Source organism: Oncorhynchus clarkii, chromosome 8, assembly GCF_045791955.1.
Source record: "Oncorhynchus clarkii lewisi isolate Uvic-CL-2024 chromosome 8, UVic_Ocla_1.0, whole genome shotgun sequence".
NCBI classification, from domain to species: domain Eukaryota; kingdom Metazoa; phylum Chordata; class Actinopteri; order Salmoniformes; family Salmonidae; genus Oncorhynchus; species Oncorhynchus clarkii.
This window is the reverse complement of record NC_092154.1, coordinates 26,487,399-26,504,564: the sequence shown is the minus strand read 5'-3', so window position 1 is coordinate 26,504,564 and position 17,166 is coordinate 26,487,399. Positions and strand designations below refer to the sequence as shown.

The window sequence follows — 17,166 nt, the reverse complement described above, 5'->3', positions numbered from 1 at the left end:
CCCAGAAACGGGGAGGATCTAACTGCAGACATCATCTCTCAGGCCCCCCGCTATACTGCCACCTACTGGTGGGAATAGTTTATAGACATCATCTCTTAGGCCCATAATCTCTCAGGCCCCTCTCCAATGCCACAGGGGCCTCATTTATAAACGTTGTTTATGCACAAAATCTGCCCCCAAAACACGCGTGGGCCAGTTTCACGCAAAAGTGGGAGTCTATTTCCTATGATGTATTTCATTTCCATCATCATTGCAGAATAAATTCCCAACAAGTTAGGAAGGCCATTCTCATTTAATTGGACCACTTCACAGTAGTAAATTGATAAGTTATTTCAAGTGTTTTGCTCTATTTGACCCGGTCCGAAGCGCAGTTAATGGTAGAACAGATGGTTCACCTTTTCCAATGACTTTTGAAGGCTACGTTTAAATACTATAATGTCACATTTCTCAAGTAGACAATATTTCATTTATAAACATAGATAAATATAGTAGATAAAGTGCAATCAGAAAGTATTCAGACCCCTTCCCTTTTTCCAGATTTTGTTACTTTACAGTCTTATTCTAAAATGGATTAAGTTATTTCCCCCCCTCATCAATCTACACACAATACCCCATAATGACAAAGGAGCAAACAGGTTTTTAGAACTGTTTGCAAATGTAATAAAAATAAAAAACAGAAATACCTTATTTACATAAGTATTCAGACACTTTGCTATGTATTGTATAGCACACCGTATTACTTATACAACTAATATAAGGACAGGACATGAGACGGGAGTAGAAATGAACATGGGCATTGTTTAAGGCATTTCACAGGAAGAACATTCCAAGCATTTCAACGTAGGGGGGGGGGTTTACAGGTGCCCTAAAGGGACAAAACTAGAATATCAATACCCAACATATTCCTCCCCCTTTACTTTTGATGACCTGTAAGGAAAAAGTAAATATTCACTGTTTTGCATATTGTTTTCTTTTTAACATAAATTATCTTAATGTAAATAAATGAACTTTTCAGAATAACATTTTATGAACTAGGGAAAGAGGGTAGACTGCCTCAGTTACCAGATTTAACCCTGGGGTGTATTCTGCCCCAATGTCAGAGGTTAGTCTGAACTAAATAGTCAACCTGTCAGGGGGTCGTCTTTCTCTTGCAGGGTAATGACGACGTAGAGGTGAGTCTACAGTCACTTTGTCTCTGAGTCTGAGTGGTGATGGTGTATGCCCAGACTGGGGTGCAACAGTACCCTGAGTAGGCACTCTGGCTGGTTCAGGTGAGACTGGAGCACTTTCCACATTTGTATGTTGCTGCAGTGGATTTTCAGGTGATGGCTCGTAGTCATGGTAGGACTCCAGTAGCTGATCTTGGTTTGTCACTTGACAGGAGTCATCTCTGAGTTTGGTCACTGGCAACAGTTGAGCCACGTATCTCCTCCAGATGATGTTTCCCGGTGTGTCAACTGTGTAGGACACAGGCCCTGTTTGTGCAACCACTGTGGCTGGTATCCACTTTGTAAGCTTATTAAATATCAGTGATACTATCAAGAGCCGTGTGGGGTTTCCTTTTTCTTCATCTGGTATCCACTTTGGACCTTTGCAGTAGTTCCGAGCAAGAACTCTCCATCTATGAAGCTTCTGTCGTTGCTCCGTCTCTACCTGTGCTCTCGGTTGTGTCTGTACAACCTGTTTAGTCTTTGGAGCTCTCAGGAGGTCGAGTCGTGTGCGAAGCTGTCTGTGTTTCTGTAGGGTAACAGGAAGGTGTATAGGCACCTATTGAGGGAGCCCTTCCCTTGTGATGATTTTAAAGCTTGCTTCATCGTTTGGACAAACCGTTCAGCGAGGCCGTTCGTTGCAGGGCGATACGGCACTGACTTGATGTGCTGAATTCCCTTTGCTTCCATGAATGACCGGAACTCTTCAGACACCAGTTGGGAGCCATTATCGCTAACGAGTTGCGTTGGCAAGCCGAAGCGACTGAAGATTGACCGTAGCTCTTCGATGGTTCTCTCCACTGAGGTGCTCTTCATCACTATGACCTCAGGCCATTTGCTGTGTGCGTCAACTACGACTAAGAACATACGATCCTCCAGTGGGCCTGCATAGTCTATGTGGACTCGCTGCCAAGGCTCCTCTGGGAAGTCCCATGGGTGTAGTGGCGCTAGCTTTGGCATGTTCCTCATCTTTTGACATGCAGAACATGACTTGACCTTGTCTTCGATAGCTGCGTCCAGACCTGGCCACCAAAAGTAGCTGCGTGCAATCTCCTTCATTCGTACCATGCCACAGTGCCCTGAATGGAGTTCTTCAAGCACCTGCCTTCTCAGTGGCGGCGGTAAGATGACTCGAAAAACAGATGTAACTGGGGCGTTCGTCACTTCCTTGAAGTAGAAGATTTCAGCCTGGGAGTGCTCAGTGTGTGTGACAGGTAAGGGAAGCCTTGAGAGGCCGTCTGCATTGCAGTGCTGCTCAGACCTTCTGTACTCGATATCGTACTGGTGAGCAGATAACAATAATGCCCATCGCTGCATGAGGCTGGCTGCAAGTGACGGAATGCTGGTGTGGGGACCAAAGATGGAGGTGAGGGGTCTATGATTCATCAGCAGTGTTAATCATCGGCCAAACAGAAACTGATGAAATTTCTTAACTCCAAGCACAATGGCGAGTGCTTCACGCTCTTGCTCTCGGCTTTACTTATGCTCCGTGATGTGAAAGCAATTGGCCTTTCTTCACCTGATGGAATGATGTGTGAGACAACCGCACCAACGCCATAAGGCGATGCATCACATGACAACTGTAATGGCAAGTTGGGGTTGAAGTGGGTTAGGGCCTCTGACTGAGCTAAGGCTGTTTTCACTTTCTTTAAGGCCTCCTCACATCTGTCTGTCCAGTTCCACTGCTTGGTTTTGTTAAAAAGTTCATGCAGTGGCTTTAACATGTTAGCTAGGTTTGGCACAAACTTTGCGTAGTATGTCAGTAGTCCTAAGAATGATCTCAGCTGACTAACATTCTGTGGGGATGGAGCTTCAGCTCCGGCCTTCACCTTCGATGGCGCCATGTGGAGCCCCGAACTGTCGATGACGTGGCCCAGGTACTCAACAGAGGATCGGAAAAACTTGCATTTGTCCTTCTGGACCCTCAAACTGTACTCCTCCAATCTCTGTAGTGTAGCGTTCAGGTTTCTCAGGTGGTCCTGCTCGTCTTTGCCGGTGATGAGTAGATCATCGAGGTAACATTGGACCCGGTGAGCCCGCTCAGTATCTAGCTCTCTGAAACAAGGCCGGAGCTGAGGTGATTCCAAAAGGAAGCCTCCAGTACCTGTACAGTCCTTTGTGAGTCACTATGGTCAACAGTTCTTGTTACTCTTGGTCCACATGCATCTGTAGATAGACTTATGTCAGGCCTATCTTACTGATTTTTTGTTCTCCAACTAAACCAGAGAAAAGATTGTCAATGAAGGGTAGTGGATATTTTTCAGCAGTCAAGACTGTGTTAATTGTGAGTGAAATCACCACAGAGTGAGCCATTTTTGTTTATGACTGGAACAACAGGTGTAGCCCATTCAAAAACATTCACTGGATTCAATACTCCACTCTCGACTAGTCTGTTTAGCTCAATTTCAACTTTTGGTTTTATGGCGTATGGGACAGGTCTAGCTTTGAAGCATTTTGGCTTGCTGTCTGGTTTCACGGTCAGTTTAACTGTTATGTCCTTCATACTGCCAAGTTCTCCTTTGAACACATCCGTCTTTCCTCAATATCCCTTGTAGGTTTGTGTCCTCTTTTGCAGCCATGTGAATTTCCTGCCAGTTTAGTTTCATCTTTTCCAGCCATGTGCGTCCTAGCAATGCTGGATGGTTGCCTTTCACAATGTAGAGTGGTATCTTTACCTTCTGTTTGTTGAGCTCCACTGTAACAATCACACTTCCTCTCACTGGAACAATCTCTCCGGTGTATGTTTTCAGCATCATCTTTCTGGGCTGTAGTGTGAGGTGATGTAGTTTCTCCTTGTATACAGCCTCAGACAGCAAAGATATGGTTGCTCCAGTGTCCACTTGCATCCGTACTGCGTTTCCATCCAGTAGCGATGTCACCCAGTATCCATATCCATTGTCTGAAATGGACAAAACATGCAAAGATTCTTCCCCTTCAGACAGGGTATCACTTTGTTCATCCTCTGTGTGCTCCATTTTATGACCTTTCTTTTTGTACTCTCCTGAAGTCGCTTTTCCTTTGTTCAGTACTTTTGTTTGATTGTCTCTTTTTGTTTTTACATGCACGATTGATGTGACCATTTTTTCCACAACTTCTGCAGTCTGTCTTTGCACCAACGCTCCTCTGCTTGGTGACCTGGTTTCCCACAGCGATAGCATGGCTTGCCACCTCCTGCCTTGTTTTTTTAACTCCGTAGACACCTTATGCATTTGGGTCGATGCACTTAGCTGTTGTGCGTCTTTATTTGCCATTTCCATTGACGTACTCACTTCTATTGCTCTCTGCAATGTTAAGTTACTCTCTGCAATGTTAAGTTACTCTCAGTCAAAAGGCGTTTCTGAATTGCCTCGCTGTGCATGCCACACACTAACCTATCACGTATAATGTCACTCATTGATCGCCCAAATTCAGTGTTCAGATAACTGTTTCAATACAGCCACAAGCTGTGAGATTGATTGCCCCTCTTGATTTCTCTTGACACCTGAATCTCTCTGCCCATTATCAGTGGTTTGGGAGAATAATGTCCTTTTAAGGTAGCCACAATTTCATCATATGATTTATCACCAGGATTTTCAGGCATTACTAGGCTGTGCAGTAGATTGAATGTTTTTCCTCCCATAACAGTCACAAATGTTGGCACAACGACTTCTGCTTTAATTCCATTTGTCAACACAAAGTACTCAAAACGTTCTGTGTAAGAACTCCATTGTTCCACAGATTCATCAAATGTTCCTATATTTCCAACCAATGCAGGCATTTTCGGTTTATTTTTCTTTCTCACACTTTTCAGACGGTCCCTTACTCCCAGACCCATTTATTTATTTTAACTCACGCTGACTTCACTTTCTCCTGCAGCGAAACTCTTCCTATCCCTCGAGGGTCTCGTTGCTGTGACATCAAAAGCTAGCTAGCATCACTCGACTGGCTAGCTCCACGTTTTGTCTGCGTCTTTCTACAGCGGAATGTATTTATTTTTTAACTCAGACTTTCTGCCGAAGATAATGAGCATAAACGTGAGAACGTTTCTTCCTCGTCGCCAGTTTTGTTGTATAGTACACTGTATTACTTATACAACTAATATAAGGACAGGATATGAGACGCGAGTAGAAATTAACGTGTGCATTTATTAATGCGTTTCACATGAAGAACATTCCTTTAACTAATAATGAGAGGCACAATCAATAATCAATCAATGTATCACTTTTATTAAAAACGTATTATAATAAGGTGGCTGGTCACCCCAGCCACGCAGGTGAGAAGGAGTGAGAGCCTCCTGTACAAAGATTACAGGAGCTTTTACATAGTCAAGCTACCCCATGCAAGCGTCTGCATAACATGCCACCCTATGTATGTGTGTGTGAGGGGAGATAACTGGGTGAAAAGGTTGCCTCAGTCTGTCGCAACTGAGTGAGGACAACAGGGGCCAGAATGACAGGAAGTCACTCCAGACATACTTCCTCTAACAGTTGCTCAACGGATCCCCCAAGTTGGGCAAGCAAGCTCCTTTTACTTTCCGCCCAGATGATGTATGGTCATACTCGTCTCACACACACACACAAAACATGAATTTTTCCCCCAGCAACAGGCTCCAAACAGAACAACAGCTCTATCACTGGTGTGAAGAATATAACACTTTGCCCTGTCTCCAGTTAAGCTAAGAGGAACCAGTTAATTTCTGTCTTTCACATTCCCCCCTTATAAAACCTTCAGTTAAACCCTTACAGAGTTCAAATATTTTTTTAAACAATAAAATGAAAAGAATAAAAGAGATAAAAACCCTTCTGGTGTTAGGCACTGCCATACATGGTAAATAACATCATTTGGGTTACTGAGTTTAATCCCTTTTTCTGCCATCAGCACAGTCTTCTCCACATCAAATAGTATTTAGGAAATGACCATTGACTCTGGGACCACGTCTTCCCTTTAAAACACCATCTGCAGTTGCCTCTCTTAAGACAATGTTTACAAATCAGGTCAATTTGTGCCCTGTGCTCAAGGTTTGGATCAATATCATCAAAAATGTATTTTAGTAATAGATATGGGTTGTCGGATTCTGGGTAAACTTTGAACATGGCTATACTAGAGACATGATAGATCAGAAGTAATATTATAGTATCTGCGGGGTGATAGAGAATGGTTGTTACATCAGAGTTCATGGTTATCTGTAGGAGACAGATGGCTTTGGAATGTGCTGGGTGGATGGGAGGAAGTCACGGGAGTGCTATAGGTGATACAGGTGAAGAGCTTTGGATTAGACATCAAGGGGGTTGAGGTCAGGTCAGGTCACCTTAAGGGAGGCAGAAAGGTTGATTACTCTATCACTTCCTGTCAAACCATAAAATATGTTAGGATTGGAGAGAAGGTGGAGTGTCTAAATTGGAGTACATACATACATACATACATACATACATTACATAACATACATTACATAACATTACATACATTACATAACATACATACATAACATAACATACTTCTGATCTATCATGTCTCTAGTATAGCCATGTTCAAATACATAAATACATACGGTGGTGGAAACATGTGATGACTGAATGCAGCTGTAGCGACCCTTTGGGGAGAATTAAACTTCGTTAAGCTTCTCTAGTGTCCGTCGAGTTATTGACTCTGAAAATAAGAACCTAACAAGGTCAAATAGATTAGGATCAGTTTCACTCTCAGGATCAGAGTTCAACCTCTCCATTCACCAGGGCATGCTGAGAATAGTGTCAACATCTTTAGTACACAACTTCTTTACCCATGTCACAATTAGCATAACATCAATTGAAACAATCAATCCATAATACATTAATTGCTTCACTCATACAGTTAACATACAAATCAATTGGTCCGTTTAAAAAAAAAAAATCCTTCAGTTTACAAATCATAATCAAAACCCAATTAATTATCCAACCCAAAATTAAAATGAAAATGCTTCAGTGATTCACATTTGTCCCAGTACTCAAAGTTAAAACCCCTCATTTTAGCACACATTGACACTGCGAGAATGTCATTTATATTAATGTTGTAGAGTTAAAATGGTTATTCGATCAAACCTCAAATTATTAAAATAGTACACAACTCCGGACAGAACAACCAGGTTGAGGGTCAGTGGCCAAAGCCCGCGAACAGGAATATTCCAAGTTCAGACAGAAGGGGGGAGTCAGATCTGATGATGATCGCCAGGAACTTTACTTTTGGTGTCTGTTTTTAATTGTTGCGTTACTGGTGCTGCGTGTTGATGTTAGGTAGGCAGCTACAGTAACTGAATGATGTTAACATCTTCGGGTTTTGTTTCATTAAATGTATTTTATTTAATCTAGGTGCTTGTGTCACCTACTATCACCCTGGTACTACCCGTAGCTCCCTTTCTCCTCAGTACGAGAAAACACAGAGAATGGTATGTGTTGCAGATTACTCTTTTGTAGAAGTCCATAACATTAAATAAATAAAACATCCCGTGGTTAATGCTGTAGATATTGTTATAAGGGAGTGTGAGACTATTGAAACATGTAACTTTCAGAGTTTTATTGTTATTAATATAGTTTAGAGTGCTAAAAGTGCTGCTGTTGCTAGCTAGCATGCCTTTCTGTGATGCAGACGGTTAGCTGAGCTGCCGACTGGTGCTGGCGTTGCATTATGGGAGATGTAGTTTGGTCCTCTACGGTCTGAATGGAATAGAGGTGATTTCACGTTGTAACTTGTTTATGTTGCAGTGTTTTTGTACATGAGTTGTTGTATTTTGGTACTGTCAACACTGAAAGCACCTAGCAATGTATTGGGGATGTGAGACAGGATATGTGTTTTACCTTTCTTCATGCTCCTGTGTAGAACAACTTGTCAGATGGTGCATTGGAGACTGATGTGTTCCTGTCCTGTCTTTTCACAATACTATTGCAGGTATGGTTCTATTGTCAAAGAATTAAGATTATACATGATTTGTATTAAGGACTGGTTATTTTATAGTATACATTATGGCTTTATGTATGAGTGTGATTGTGTGAGTCTGAGAAAACTAAATGTAAATGTAAACCACGAGAACTTTGCATTGTACACACTGCAAAACACAATAATCATAGATGGCGCTGACAGACATGGCAGCTTTGCTTCTAGCGCCAAAGCAATTTCGCAGTATTTTGATTTGTGTGTTATTTCTTTCATAAAAAAATAGAAGCATTTCGCTACACCTGCAATAACATCTGCTAAATATGTGTATGTGACCAATAAAATTTGATTTGATTTATACAGAAGGTAACGTTTCACAGTTCCAATATTAGTGAATAAAGGTTGACTGCCACCTAGTGGTCAAAGACAAGCTATGCCAAAAGACAGAGGACACTCTCCATTTTGCCTGTAATCAATATGGTAAAAGTTCTTAATGCTATACAGACAAAATAAAAATGACTGATGTAAGAATTCACAGTACAGTTAAATAAGATTTTCGCTTAAGCATACAGGCTGTGGAAAAATGAGTCAACAACATTAAGTTCCAACTGTCATATTTACAAGTGTGATACCCCCATTGTTATCTTTGGCAGTGTTCTTTTTGTCCTTAAGAATCTTGGACATGAGCTTCTCATAGAACCATTGAATATCCTGTGTGTCCTCCGGCCACTGCAGGTACTCCCTCTTCTGGGCAAAGGTCCTAATGCCTTCATGTTTCATCAGTCTGTAATGGGGGACATTCCCCACGACCACCATGATGAGAACATCTCTGAGCTCCTCCAGCATCCTGCTCTGAGCCAGGGTAAAGGCCTCCAGGCACCAGCCGTCCTTGAGGAACTCTTTAGAGACGATACAAACGGTCTTCCTGCTCCCCCATATGGCGTCCCTGATATTGAACAGGTGATCTTCACCTGGAATGAAGTCTCTGACCTCGAAGCAGCAGCGGAGGACGTTTCGCTCCGCGAACTGAGAATCTAGTCTGTTCAACAGGGCGGTTTCTACCCACTTGTAGTCGTTGTTGCTGAAGCATAAGTAAGTGTCATACCGAGGCCCACCAGCCGGAGAATCCTTCCTAGGGCCCTCAACGATCCTGGCGGTCAACTATTTGTAAACTTTGAAGAGGAATCCACGGAGACGAGCAAAAACGATTGATCCGAACTTGATCAGGATGATGAGTGCTGTGCAGCCGATGAAGAGCGAGAGCCTCAGCTCCTGAACCAGCCTCTTATCATCCTCCTCACACGATTTGACTGAGCTGTAATTCAACAGGCTGATGCCATGGAGATCTGAAGGAAACTCACAGCTGAATTCATTCACGCCAGGGTCAGGAAAAGTCACGTTAGTCCCTTTCAGCCACGTCAGAAAGTCCTCCAGACCGCAGTCACAGTGGAATTGATTCCTATACAGGTTGATCCAGCTGAGAGAATGGAAAGCTTCTGGGTCAGGAGAGGCCAGGAAATTGTAAGAGAGGTCAACTGTTTTGAGACTCTGGAAAAATGTCTGGTTTGAGGTATATGAGTGAGTTGAAGTGAAGATCCATCTCTTCCATAGAGATGAGGCCTTTAAATATACCATCTGGGAGAGCCTGCAGGGAGTTAAAGCTTAAATCCAGACTTAAAAGCTTGCCAAGATTTTCAAATACATGCATACACTCTCCCCGTTTCACTCAACTTTGAACATAAATCCAATGACATGGTGCCATTTTTCATTGATTTCACGTTGAATTCACGTTAGTTGACAACTCAACCAAATGTAAATCAAAAATAGACATCGAAATGATGTCTGTGCCCAGTGGGATGAGAGCATTGGGCAATTCAATTAGGGCCTCAATTTATTTGATTTGGCATAACTCTTATCATATGAGTAAAAAGGGGTATCCTGACACTTTTTAGGTAAACAGCTGAGAAATGTAACCATTGATGGAACAAGGACTGACCATCTGAGAGTTTTGAAGCTCTACAGTTTTACTTTACAATTACAGTGTTTGCAAACAATTGAGTTAAAAAAGCTTACATGTTGGGTTATGATGGGGTTAGTTAGACATAAGCTCGTGAGGCATGTATTCATTATATTTTTCAAGAATCAGAATGGATGTAGGCCTACCAATCCCAGATTCCCCCTTTAAATGTACTTCTCTAGAGGCTGCAATTCTGGGACATTTTATAAAGTTGGCATCCAAAGAACTGTGACGTGTTAATTGACTCCAAGATGACAGCAATTGTTCATGTCTGGTGCTTCAATGCGTATTGGTGTCTTTGCATTGTAACCATTCACGTCTATAATTTACGGTCTAATTTGTTATAGTCGACATACGACCCCCCCAAAACAATAGTCTGGGTACCAGTCTTTTTAGCTAACATTCCACAATTTACACTTGTGTTGGCACAGGAGTAGTAAGGATTGGAACGTTAACTAAAAAGACTGGTAATAGCTGAACTGAGACGGCAACCAGGCTACCATTTTTTATTCTTCTGATATATCAACTATTGGCCGACACAATAATGCAATTATTATAGTAAGCCTAAACAGTAAGTTAAAGGTAAAAGTTGTGTTACCTGAAGTCATGCCCGCGCTGATAACCCAAATATGCGTCGGGCTGGTGAGTATGTTTATGGGATAGGTTACACCCCTCTCAGATAAGTCAAGCACTGAGCGAGTCCGTTTAGCATGGCCCGGTGCCCCGTGTAGGTGGAGATTTTATTTTACGACTAATGGAACGAATCCCCCTACTGTTTTTCATAAATTCCTCCCCAGAAACGGGGAGGAGCTAACTGCAGACATCATCTCTCAGGCCCCCCGCTATACTGCCACCTACTGGTGGGAATAGTTTATAGACATCATCTCTTAGGCCCATAATCTCTCAGGCCCCTCTCCAATGCCAGGGGCCTCATTTATAAACGTGAAGCTCCCTGAAATGTAATATTGTAAGAAAAACAATATGTGAAGAAATATACGTGAACATAACATGAATTTCACATGAAATGCACAATAACCACAAAGAACAACATTTGAAAAGAGCAATATTACAACTCCAGATAGCAGGGGAGAGAAAGAGAGGAACAGACAGTGATAAGAACATTGACAAATACTGGCCAATAATGTACTTCACCATACACACACCAAAACATCAGAATAGGTCATTCTTGAAAATACAGGATTATGTAAGAAAAAAAATAAATCTAGCCTCCCGGGTGCCACCAGAGACCCTGGGTTCGCGCCCAGGCTCTGTCGTAACCAGCCGCGACCGGGAGGTGCACAATTAATTGGCCTAGCGTCATCCGGGTTAGGGAGGGCTTGGCCGGTAGGGATATCCTTGTCTTATCGCGCACCAGCTACCCCTGTGGCGGGCCGGGCGCAGCGCGCGCTAACCAAGGTTGCCAGGTGCACGGTGTTTCCTCCGACACGTTGGTGTGGCTGGCTTCCGGGGTTGGATGCGTGCTGTGTTAAGAAGCAGTGCGGTTTGGTTGGGTTGTGTAAACGGAGGACGCATGACTTTCAACCTTCGTCTCTCCCGAGCCCGTACGGGAGTTGTAGCGATGAGACAAGATAGTAGCTACTAAAACAATTGGATACCACGAAATTGGGGAGAAAAAGGGGTAAAATCAACACACACACACACACACACACACACACAAAAAGACATCTAAACAGATCAATGAAAAATAGGAAAACAACAGTTGAACAGGGAGACATTTTTACAAAAAAACATAACAAGAACTGCTTGCCTGCCTGTCTTTGAGAGAGAAACGATAGAGAGGAGCAAGCAGGGCTAGACTGGAGCCAGAGAATCACGATACCGCAAGCCAACACAGTCTCCGGGATGGAGCAAGCCAACACAGGCTCCGGGATGGCGCAAGCCACCACAGGCTCCGGGATCACCTCAATCTTTGAAACCCTGATCCTCCTTAGCTCTGATATGTCAACTAGGACAAACATGGACTAGAATAGAAAGATAGAGATTGCTATTACTATGACTGCTATTATTACTATGACTACTACTATGACTACTACTACTACTACTATCACTACTACTATTACTTTTTATTTATTTTATTTATTTCACCTTTATTTAACCAGGTAGGCAAGTTGAGAACAAGTTCTCATTTAAATTGCGACCTGGCCAAGATAAAGCAAAGCAGTTCGACACATACAACGACACAGAGTTACACATGGAGTAAAACAAACATACAGTCAATAATACAGTATAAACAAGTCTATATACGATGTGAACAAATGAGGTGAGATAAGGGTGGTAAATTCAAAAAAAGGCCATGGTGGCAAAGTAAATACAAATAGCAAGTAAAACACTGGAATGGTAGATTTGCAATGGAAGAATGTGCAAAGTAGAAATACAAATAATGGGGTGCAAAGGAGCAAAATAAATAAATTAATTAAATACAGTAGGGAAAGAGGTAGTTGTTTGGGCTAAATTATAGGTGGGCTATGTACAGGTGCAGTAATCTGTGAGCTGCTCTACTGTCACTATTACTATGACTACTACTATTACTATGACTACTACTATTACTATCACTATTACTATGACTACTACTATTACAATGACTACTACTACTATTACTATCACTACTACTATTACAATGACTACTACTATTACTATTACCATGACTACTACTACTACTATTATTACCATCACTACTACTATTACTATGACTACTACTACTACTACTACTATTACTATCACTATTACTATGACTACTACTATTACTATCACTATTACTATGACTACTACTATTACTATCACTATTACTATCACTACTACTATTACTATTATTATGACTACTACTATTACTATCACTATTACTATCACTATTACTACTACTACTATTACTATTACTATCACTATTACTCACTGGGTAAAAAGGCAGATGACAACAGACAAATAAAGTTTGTATTCATCAGGTGTGTCTGTTTGTGTACCTATATGTTGGAATGTTTTACACTTGAACTCCTTCAGGTCTGCGAGAAAGTGTATAACATGTGGGTTAATTGCCAACGGCTTCCTCTGAACGACCTTTCTGGTCTTGCGGCTCACTCATGCTTTCGCTGTGCATTTGGTTCCTTCAGTGTGTGCTCAAGCCAGGAACCTGCACAACCCAACATAGAATATATTAAATCAGTTGAGGCATTGAAAAAATAACAATAAGAAATATCATTGCAATGTAACTAACAAATGCTAAATGTAAGTGTTGGATCAATGATTGTTCAATGCTTACCTCTGTATCAGCCCCAAGGTTGCAGAGGCCAACTCCTGGTATTCTATGTTAAAAACATAGAAGGTGCTGAAGAGCACAAAGGGCAGCAGCAAAGTTGGACTCACTGTCCAAATCACAGACCACTCTCCCCTCGATCGACGCCATTCATTTTGAGGAATATACAGTGCCTTGCGAAAGTATTCGGCCCCCTTGAACTTTGCGACCTTTTGCCACATTTCAGGCTTCAAACATAAAAATATAAAACTGTATTTTTTTGTGAAGAATCAACAACAAGTGGGACACAATCATGAAGTGGAACGACATTTATTAGATATTTCAAACTTTTTTAACAAATCAAAAACTGAAAAATTGGGCGTGCAAAATTATTCAGCTAAGTTAATACTTTGTAGCGCCACCTTTTGCTGCGATTACAGCTGTAAGTCGCTTGGGGTATGTCTCTATCAGTTTTGCACATCGAGAGACTGAAATTATTTCCCATTCCTCCATGCAAAACAGCTCGAGCTCAGTGAGGTTGGATGGAGAGCATTTGTGAACAGCAGTTTTCAGTTCTTTCCACAGATTCTCGATTGGATTCAGGTCTGGACTTTGACTTGGCCATTCTAACACCTGGATATGTTTATTTTTGAACCATTCCATTGTAGATTTTGCTTTATGTTTTGGATCATTGTCTTGTTGGAAGACAAATCTCCGTCGCAGTCTCAGGTCTTTTGCAGACTCCATCAGGTTTTCTTCCAGAATGGTCCTGTATTTGGCTCCATCCATCTTCCCATCAATTTTAAACATCTTCCCTGTCCCTGCTGAAGAAAAGCAGGCCCAAACCATGATGCTGCCACCACCATGTTTGACAGTGGGGATGGTGTGTTCAGCTGTGTTGCTTTTACGCCAAACATAACGTTTTGCATTGTTGCCAAAAAGTTCAATTTTGGTTTCATCTGACCAGAGCACCTTCTTCCGCATGTTTGGTGTGTCTCCCAGGTGGCTTGTGGCAAACTTTAAACGACACTTTTTATGGATATCTTTAAGAAATGTCTTTCTTCTTGCCACTCTTCCATAAAGGCCAGATTTGTGCAATATACGACTGATTTTTGTCCTATGGACAGAGTCTCCCACCTCAGCTGTAGATCTCTGCAGTTCATCCAGAGTGATCATGGGCCTCTTGGCTGCATCTCTGATCAGTCTTCTCCTTGTATGAGCTGAAAGTTTAGAGGGACGGCCAGGTCTTGGTAGATTTGCAGTGGTCTGATACTCCTTCCATTTCAATATTATCGCTTGCACAGTGCTCCTTGGGATGTTCAAAGCTTGGGAAATCTTTTTGTATCCAAATCCGGCTCTAAACTTCTTCACAACAGTATCTCGGACCTGCCTGGTGTGTTCCTTGTTCTTCATGATGCTCTCTGCGCTTTTAACGGACCTCTGAGACTATCACAGTGCAGGTGCATTTATACGGAGACTTGATTACACACAGGTGGATAGTATTTATCATCATTAGTCATTTAGGTCAACATTGGATCATTCAGAGATCCTCACTGAACTTCTGGAGAGAGTTTGCTGCACTGAAAGTAAAGGGGCTGAATAATTTTGCACGCCCAATTTTTCAGTTTTTGATTTGTTAAAAAAGTTTGAAATATCCAATAAATGTCGTTCCACTTCATGATTGTGTCCCACTTGTTGTTGATTCTTCACAAAAAAATACAGTTTTATATCTTTATGTTTGAAGCCTGAAATGTGGCAAAAGGTCGCAAAGTTCAAGGGGGCCGAATACTTTCGCAAGGCACTGTAATAGAGTATTTCCTGAAATACACAAAAGTGTGTGTGTTAGTGTATACCTACTAGATATCTCTAGATAGGTACCACAATACTATATATTTCTGTTCCACCTTAAATAAAATAAATGTATTGCCAAGCATGATCAGCCTTAGTGTGTCTGGCAAAGGAATTTGCGCCTCAACATCAACCCGAGTTGCAATGACCTAAAATCACAAAACCTACATATAAAAAATATTCAAATGATGTGTAATAGTATAATAAAACCATTAATCATATAAACATTATAAATATAAAAACACTATTCCTTACATCTTCCAAGAGGAACTGAGATTCGTCCTTCTCTTTGAAGTGGGTCATCAACAAAAGAATGGCAGCAGTGTCTGTTAGATCGTCATTGCCTCTGATGTCGATTTCATTCAGCAGGCACTGGATCTCTCTCCTCAGCTTGGTCTTTTGGCTTTTAAAAAAGTTGACAATTCTCTTACCCTTGTTCAGATGAGCTTGAGTCAGGCGACTGTCAATCACGATGCCAGTGAGGGTATTGAAGTGGTCGCAGAGCCATAACTTGGTGAAAAGCAAAGGCCACTGTTCCTGGAGGTCACTGACGCTTGGAGGAGAACAAGTGTCCTATCCATTGTTACAGATCCTATCCATTCTTAATTTTCTTTTTTAAAAATTCAATGAAAAACTCTGTTAGGCTATGCGCTGCACTCCATACCAGCACAAGAGGACAAACAAATAATTTACAGAAACATTTGTATATTTTTGTACTTTTTGTAATTTCTGTCCCCTTTATTGCATATGCCTCGCTCCCTCATAGCATAAACCATTTATTTTATTTTGAGGGCAAACAAATAGACTATTTACAAAACCTTTTTAACCTTGTGTGTGTGCGTACACACTTAGAAAAAAGGGTTCCGAAAGGGTTCTATGGCTGTCCCCATAGGAGAACCCTTTTTGGTTCCAGGTAGAACCCTCTATGGAAAGGGTTCTACATGGAACCCAGAAGAGTTCTACCTGGAACCAAAACGGTTATACGTGTACCTGGAATCAAAAAGGGATCTTCAAAGGGTTCTCATATGGGGACAGCCAAATAACCATTTTAGGTTCTAGATAGCACCTTTTTTCATAACAATGATGTAAATATATTTCATTTATCAATCAAGATCACACCTCTTTGGTTGAAGGACTGAAGCAATTCCCGACACTATATTGAGTCAAATGGTCTTTTATGTCCTGCGGGCTGAACATATTCAAGGTCTTTAATATTCTCCACTCCAAAATGTGCCCCTACTCTTACAATAAGTGCCATAGGATTGTTAATGACCTCAGAGAGTCAGGACACCTGTTTTACCGTCCTATCTGAAAGACAGCACCCTACACAGGGTAGTGTCCCCAATCACTGCCCTGGGGTATTGGGATATTTTTTAGACCAGAGGAAAGAGTGCCTCCTACTGGCCCTCACAAAACCACTTCCAGCAGCATCTGGTGGCTTGCTTCTGAAGCTAAGCAGGGTTGGTCCTGGTCAGTCCCTGGATGGGAGATCCAGGGACTGACCAGGACCAACCCTGCTTAGCTTCAGAAGCAAGCCAGCAGTAGGGTGATATCCTGCTGGCTACTAATGGACTAATGGACTAAGGATAACAAAAGGATAACAAAAGCAGTGAGAATATTCCACTACACTTTTGCTAAATCACACACACCCCGAAACTGAATATAGCTAATGCTAACCAGATATATTTAGACTTAGAGAAAGGTGTCCAAAGGAGTTCGCCATCTCGGAGCTATAGCTAACGTTAGCAAGCACCATTCCCCATCTGAGACACCTCTCATTCCAACTACAGAATCACCCCAAAAGTATACATCCCAAGTCAAAATGCCAGCCCATGCCTGCTGACAAACTAAAGATGCATTCGACATAGCTAAACTCTCGCTCCCTCCCTAGACGAACAGGAATTGTAACTTTAAAAAAAAAAAATAATAATAATTCCGATTTGTATTATTGACAAAGTGACAAT

At 41.7% G+C, this 17,166-nt stretch overlaps 1 long non-coding RNA gene and 1 pseudogene across 1 annotated transcript; both read right to left on the bottom strand.

The window, feature by feature from the left end:
- Nucleotides 1-5,393: 5,393 nt before the first annotated feature.
- Nucleotides 5,394-8,314, bottom strand: LOC139415201 (uncharacterized). Its single transcript, XR_011634947.1, has 3 exons — nucleotides 8,015-8,314; nucleotides 6,736-6,847; nucleotides 5,394-6,495 (listed from the first exon to the last, which is right to left on the bottom strand). It is a non-coding gene; the product is annotated as an uncharacterized lncRNA (long non-coding RNA).
- A 77-nt stretch (nucleotides 8,315-8,391) lies between these two features.
- Nucleotides 8,392-9,769, bottom strand: LOC139415194 (toll-like receptor 5; annotated as a pseudogene).
- Nucleotides 9,770-17,166: the final 7,397 nt, after the last annotated feature.